This window comes from Pseudochaenichthys georgianus, chromosome 17 (genome assembly GCF_902827115.2).
Source record: "Pseudochaenichthys georgianus chromosome 17, fPseGeo1.2, whole genome shotgun sequence".
In the NCBI taxonomy this organism is placed as follows: domain Eukaryota; kingdom Metazoa; phylum Chordata; class Actinopteri; order Perciformes; family Channichthyidae; genus Pseudochaenichthys; species Pseudochaenichthys georgianus.
In genome coordinates this window covers 17,955,166-17,962,821 of record NC_047519.1, presented here as the reverse complement: position 1 = coordinate 17,962,821, position 7,656 = coordinate 17,955,166, and the positions used below count along the sequence as shown (strand labels likewise).

At 45.4% G+C, this 7,656-nt stretch overlaps 1 long non-coding RNA gene across 1 annotated transcript; it reads left to right on the top strand.

Moving 5' to 3' along the window:
- Positions 1-1,501: 1,501 nt before the first annotated feature.
- Positions 1,502-2,361, top strand: LOC139435669 (uncharacterized). The gene is made up of 3 exons (XR_011644879.1): positions 1,502-1,575; positions 1,964-2,024; positions 2,137-2,361. It is a non-coding gene; the product is annotated as an uncharacterized lncRNA (long non-coding RNA).
- Positions 2,362-7,656: the final 5,295 nt, after the last annotated feature.

Here is a 7,656-nt window from a genome sequence, read left to right as displayed (position 1 = left end):
TCGTCCTCGTGGAGCCGCAGCCTAAAATCGTGCTGTGCAACACGAAAAAAAGAGGAAAATCGTGTTGGTGAACACGAATCAATAGATTAAAAATCGTGTTGGTGAACACGAAATGCCATGAGACTGGGTTGATATGTCTCGTCTGCATACAGTCTATGCTCGTCTGACAGGGGTGCAGTGCTGACGGAGAGCACCAAGAACGTCGCTTCGGCACTTCCAACAATTGCAGTACCCATAAGGAGCCGTACACATGCCGCAGTTTTTGCGTGGGCTGTGTCTTAGTTGTAAGCCCAGTGGTGATCTGTTCATCTGTCATACTGATCATACAGTCAATAACTTTGTTGTTATTAGCATCTGGTTAGCTAGCTATGCTAACGAATATAAGAAGCTTGTTCTACAACCAGTGAGGTAAAGGCACATCTTTATATGATCATTATAGTTATAAAAAAACAAGAGAATAAAGTAAACAGGTATGAAATACTATTTGACAGTAAATAAAAGTTGTTATTAATAAACAAGAATACAATTTGAAAGGGGAGTGATTTGTAAAATATCCATAAAGAAAAATAAATCTGCTTACAGTTCTGTTTCATATGGGTGTTGAGCGATGTATCCATAGATCTCTTAATGTTGCTCTCAAAGTACACCAGATTGATGCTTTTAACTTCAACATTTAAAAAAAAAAAATCTTCCTGGGGGAGCATGCCCCCGGACCCCCCTAGAGGAGGTTAGGTCCCCCCCCCCACTTAAATCATGTCCACATGGATAGGAAACTAAATACATTTGCACATATCTTGTGTCCAATATACTTTCTGTTTTGGTGGTCATGCCACAACCGTGCACGTGAATGCATGCGCGAGTCATGGTAAGATATCTGGATTTAGAGGTTGCTTTTTCTCTGCACGGCATGACATTTTTAGTATTTTTAAGCAGAGGTCAATCATTTGTACGGCCCTCGGAGGATGTTGAAAAAATTAAAATGGCCCTTGAGAGGAAAAAGGTTCCCCACCCCTGGTTTAAACGATATGGATGTTCAGAGATAAGATTGTTCAATGGATGTCCAGCTGATGTGATACTTTAAATGAGGAAATCATGTGAAGAAGTGAGCAAACTAAAATGCTAAAATGGAGTGAATCCATTTCAATTTACTTTACACTATTCCAAGATAGTTTATCTATCGACGGCAGTGTGCAGATGGGGAGAATGTTAGCTTAGCTTGGTAGCTTCAGCTAGCTCTGGAACTTCCAGCTGGGTGGCAGCAGGTCCCGCCTCCACCTCTTTGCCCTTATTTGGAGCAGGCTGGAACAGGCGGGAGTTGAACTCTGACGTCACTGTCGAGCCGTTAGTGTTCGACTCCGCCTACTAAGGGCTTCTCGGCAACTCTGCAAAATCCTATGGGTGACGTCAGAGCCATTTAATAGAAGAGTTACGACATCTCCGTTCACTCCAATGGACCACTTTTTTACAGCAATGGCGGATCGTGGAGCCTCTCAATCGTTCCCCGGAAGTTAGCGCCAAGGCTGGCAGAGCTGTGGAGTTGCAGCATAATACACCGTTCGTGACGGACTTTTAAAGGTAAGAAGAAGTTTAAAGATGTATATTGCGGATATTATCAGTACATCTGATTCAAATGAACATGTGTATTAAAGGATGTCAGTGGATTATCCCTAAATTAGTAGATTTAGGGAACGTTTACAGATAACAGATTAAGCTAGCATACCGAAGCAAGTTAGCAACACACGTTGAACAGCCTTTTAATGTAAATTCCGTTCTCTTAATGTCATTTCGTCCAACATGTTGAATTAGAGAAGAGGGGCTTCTAAACGGGATTGTATGCGGGGGTGGAGGGAGTTAAATATTAGATAAATATAACTTTGGTGCGTGTAAGAGTGAGTGTTTTTAGCAGAGCCATGTTGTGTCCTTGTGATTCTGTTGATTATTACCCGTCTGTATAATGTTGCAGCCCAGCTGATTCTGGATTGATGGCAAAGGGAGAGGGACTTAAGTGAGAGTGAAAACACAAGGTACGTTTAATACTACTGTTTTATATAAGTAAACACGTTATCTCCCCAAGGCAATAGGTGTGCTATATAGGTGTGTATAACCCTTTCTCCTGTCTGTTGCTCCCTCTCTCAGCACAAGAACCAGAGGGGGATTCAATGGAGCCTGAATACCTGCACTGAGACCCTCATCCTGCACCCTGAGTCTCAACTCTCAGTGTTTTTCAAGCCTTTCCCTGTTTTTTTGTATTAAACAAAACATTAAGCTCTCCCAATGGTGTGGTTTTCGTTTTGTGAAAAAGTGCAAATGCAGTGTTTGTATATAAATCACATATTTTGTTGCTGTTGGTCGTGAAATTGCTCCTGCTGACTTGAGCCAGCCATTTTTTCCTCCGCTCTGTGTCAGTGGGGAAGCCGTACATTCGTACTCCTTTCTCTGAGCGATTTGAGCATCCCCAGGCAGCACATCAAACCATGGTGGCGACTAGGAGGCAGCACAGCAAACCATGGTGGTGACTAGGAGGCAGCACAGCAAACCAGGACAACACGGAGGAAAAGGCACCGACAAACTGCATGATATGCTCTTCTATGTTTATTGAATTCCATGTATTTGCAATGGATGTTCCTAAAGCAACACATTTAACATCATCATCATCATCATCATCATCATCATCATCATCATCATCATCATCATCATCATCATCATATCCTGTCGGTCTCCTGTCCTTTCTGAAAGCCATAAAGACAACATTAGTCATTTAGATAACTTGTGTCCTCAATTACCAGGGGATTACTGAAACTACCATGAATTTAAGAAAATGGTAGAAATGAATCCAATCTGAATTTTAAAGCATTACTTTAGATCCCCTCCCTCTAAATGTATCAATAAACATTATAAAGTGATGCTCCTGACTACCATACAAGTTTAAGAAGATAATATTGGTTTGAAATAATTCAAAGCTATAAATAAACAGCAACAGGCTCTTTAACCAAGGCACTGTTAGTAACATGTAAACTAATTGTTCACACTAATCCTAATATTATCACTTAATATTAGCAAATTCGATTTTATTTTTGAAAACATATTGATGTAAATACATACACATATCGATTTGTTGTATAAATATTGCAAATCAAAACCTTTATTCACTAATAATTACCAAAAATCGTAGTTCTATCTCCTGTTATCAATGCATTCACATTGCCCGCCATGAACTTCCGGGGAACGATCCCTCGTCTACATGAACCACGTGACGATAACCGTTTTTGGACTTCCGGTGTCGTAACTCTTCTATTAAATAGCTCTGGGTGACGTCACGGACCCTACGTCCATTTATATATACAGTCTATGCCGGGGACACATATTTATTAGGGCTGTCAGTCGATTAAAATATTTAATCGCGATTAATCGCATGATTGCCCATAGTTAATCGCGATTAATTGCAAATTAATCGCACATTTGTTATCTGTTCTAAATGTACCTTAGAGGAATATTTTGCAAGTTTTAATACCCTTATCAACATATGAGTGGACAAATATGCTTTATGCTAATGTTTATTATCATTTGAACAATGACAAATATTCTCATGAATATTAAACACAACAACCTCTGAACATTACAAATATTCACTTCAATTCAACCTGGAACCTCTCATACAATAATACAATACAAATGGTGTGTGTGTGTGTGTGTGTGTGTGTGTGTGTGTGTGTGTGTGTGTGTGTGTGTGTGTGTGTGCTTGCGCAGAGGCTTTTTTTAGTGATGACATGCCCCCGCCCTCCTACTGTAGGTTGCCCTTGAGGTGGCTATTTGCATTAGTGTCAGTGCGGGGCACATAAGGTAGCTGACACACACTCGCACTTAAATGTCAAGATACAGTAGGCAAGTTATACACATTTAAGACAATTTTAAAAGTGATATTGTACAATAAAAATACAATATTTAGTCAGGTAAAGTCTGTAATAGATTAAGCTTCAATTGGTTTGTGAAAGTTGTCATTCTGCAGACCTGCAGTTTGAATATTAAACATTGCTATTAAAAATACATTCATGCCATTTCAGGTCCGTAGGGGGGCTGGAGGGCTGCAGCCTATCCAGGAATATATTGACAAATTGTCCTGTATAACCCACCACCCCCTCACCAAGCTAACATAAATAAACATATTAAACACAACAACCTCGGAACATTACAAATATTCGCTTAAATTCAACCTGGAACCTCTCTCATACAATAATACAATACAAATGGTGTGTGTGTGTGTGTGTGTGTGTGTGTGTGTGTGTGATGGATCGTTGGAGCTATGTGCAACTCAAGGCATATGCTCGACCGGGAGCTGCCTGGACGCTGCAATCATGTTGCACACACTATCCGTGCTGAGTGTGCTGACTTCTCGTACAATGTCCCACTGTCTGGCTACCTGCATAAAGTCAAGTGCTCGGCGCAGTTGTGTGGATAGAGCGCTCCTCTGTTTTCATTTAAACAGCTCCTTATATCAGGGTTGCCAACTTTGGGTAACTGGCTGGAGTGAGATTTTGGTATCATGGGTTTGATTACACCTATGAGCACGAAATGACTGCTATCGTGTCAGTAGCGGGACCTTAGCATATATATAGGATATATATACAAATACACAATATTGGACACAGACTATAAAGGGCACACAGTTTCATTCACTAATGAAAGTCAAACACATGTTTGTTTCCACTGTTTTATTGTGTGCATAGGCCTGTCCCGATAAGCAATTAGTTGACTTATCGTACGATAAATAAAAATGAACTCGATAAATTGCCATTTACATGAGGATGTGACTAGCAGTTTGAAAGGATGTACTTGAATTATTATTATATATTATGTCAGTGGTCTAAAATGGTCATACAACGGTGCCGACAATATTATCGTTTATCGCAATAATTTCCGGGAAAATGTATCCAACAAAATTAATTATCGTGAGATGCCTATACATGAATCACACACACAAACACATTTACAGACTTTCTCCAAACTGCCAAATATATTAATTAACACACTCACTCTCATATACTCTTTGACTCTATTTTGGCCTAGTTGAACAATAAGCAGCAAACTTTTACTTTTTATCATTTCTACTGGATCTTAGATCTGCAATGCGCAATACGGGTCGGCAGTGGCGGCCACGGAGTATTAGTGTTGGGTAAGCCACCAGGGTGGGAGGAGGGGGTCAGGAGGACGGGACTGAACTGACCGCCCAGGGGCAAGGCAGCGGACCAGGAAGGGGTCTCGGGCGGACGGCCCGGGGGCAAGGCAGAGGACCAGGAAGGGGTCTCGGGCGGACGGCCCGGGGGTAAGGCAGAGTCCAAAAAGGGGGATTCCGGAGGACGGCCCGGGGGCAAGGCAGAGGACCAGGAAGGGGTCTCGGGCGGACGGCACAGGACAAAGGGTTGGCAGGACCCCCGGCAGGAGAGTAGATGGCGGGACCCCCAACGGGACAGGACAAAGGGTTGGCAGGACCCCCGGCAGGAGAGTAGTCGGCGGGGCCTCCAACGGCACAGGACTAAGAGTTGGCAGGACCCCCGGCAGGAGAGCAGTCTGCGGGACCTCCAACGGCACAGGACATGGGGTTGGCAGGACCCCCGGCAGAAGAGTAGTCTGCGGGACCTCCAACGGTACAGGACCTGGGGTTGGCAGGACCCCCGGCAGAAGAGTAGTCTGCGGGACCTCCAACAGCACTTCAGTAGGGACTTGAGATGGGACTAGAGAAGGGACTAGGAAAGTGACCTGAGGAGGGACTAGGGAAGGGACTACAGAGGGGACTAGAGGAGGGACCAGAGGAGGAACTAGAGAACGAAACTCGAGAGGAGACTCGAGAGGCGAACTAGAGAGGGGACTCGAGGAGGGACTAAAGGAGGGACTAGAGGAGGGAACTAGAGGAGAGACTAGAGGAGGGACTAGAGGAGACTCGAGAGGGGAACTAGAGAGGGGACTAAAGGAGGGACTCGAGGAGGGAACTCGAGAGTAGACTGGAGAGGGGACTCGAGAAGTGACTAGAGGAGGGACTAGAGATGGGACTAGGGAATTGACTAGAGGCGGGACTAGAGATGGAACTTGAGAGGTGACTCGAGAGGGGACTGGAGAGGTGACTCGAGAGGGAACTGGAGATGGGACTAGAGAAGGGACTTGGGAAGGGGCTTGGGAAGGGACTAGAGGAGAGACTAGAGGAGGGGCTCGGGAAGGGACCAGAGGAAGGACTAGAGAGGGGACTAGAGAGGTGACTAAAGGGGGGACTGGAGAAGGGACTAGGGAAGTGACTAGAGTAGGGACTATGGCAGCTGGGACCAGGACTGGGGCCGGAACCATGGCTGTAAAGTCCGGTTCCGGAGCAGGGACCATGGCTGCTGGGACCGGCACTGGAGCCGGAACACGGATCCATGGCTGTGTGGGGTGGTACTGGAGCACGGTACCATGGCTATGTGGGATGGTACTGGGGCACGGAACCATGACTGCTGGGGGCTGAACTGGTTCTGGAACCCTGGCCCTTTGGGCTCGTGCTGCCAACCTGGCCTTGCGACCCCTTCCGTTAGGAGCCGTTTGGAGGCTCCGTGGACCTCCAAAGGCCAGACGAGTACCAGCGAATGGCTCCTGGACAGTAGCAAACACTGGGTGAGAAGCAGGGGCTGACGCCAGACGGACCACACCGATGCGTGTGGTGTCAAAACAGGAGTTGGGAGACCTGGGTCTGTCAGGACTGGGAAAACAAATTGTGAGGTAATCCAAAAGCCTGGCAGGTAAGAATTTCACCAAACTTTGATTCCTCAGTGTAAGGTGGACTGCTTCTGCCAGAGCAGCATCTCGCTGCTGAACCCTGACCGCTCCTATCCATTGATAAGAGCAGGTAGCCAAAGAAAAAGTAAAATCCAATAATTCCTGCTCAAAAGGATCTGCTGGGCCCATATTTGAGGTCGGGTTGTAATGTTACGGTAGAGCGAAGGAAGCAGGTAGGACCCAAATGCAGATTAAAGTCAAAATAATTCCTTTATTTCAAGGCAGAACAGAACACTCACCGAGGACAAGCCAAATCACAAGACAACCCGACAAAGAGAGACAGAAAACACAGAACTTAAATACACCCAGGACTAATCACATAAACACGGGACAGGTGAGGAGGGAGGAGAAAACACATAGGTACCAGGTGAACACAATTTGGTAATCAGAGAGGGAAACCGACAGAAAGCAAACAGGCAGGAAACGGGGGTGAACACTTTACAAAATAAAATAGGAAACCCAAAGATAGAAAAGGACACGAAAAATACTAACACAGACAAATCCTAACAGAAAGACAGCCCACACACCTATCAATCATCAAACAGTGGGGTCTTATTTCATTACGTGTTGATTTCGATCAACACTGAAAAGGCCTACAAAGCGGCAGCGTTTGTCCGCCAGGGCCCTGAATCCTCGCTGTTAACCGCCTACCAAGCGGAGCTCTGTGAGGACCTGTCGGGTAACCCGGGGGCAGCCACTCTGGACGAGATGGCAGCGGTCACGGACATTTGTCTCCGTGTCCAATGCTGCGCCGTCCAGGCCACGGTGGGCAAGGCAATTGGGATCATGGTGGTGCAGGAAAGAGCGAGATGGCTCAACCTCACCACTCTCCCAGACCGGGAAAAGGAGGACGTGCTG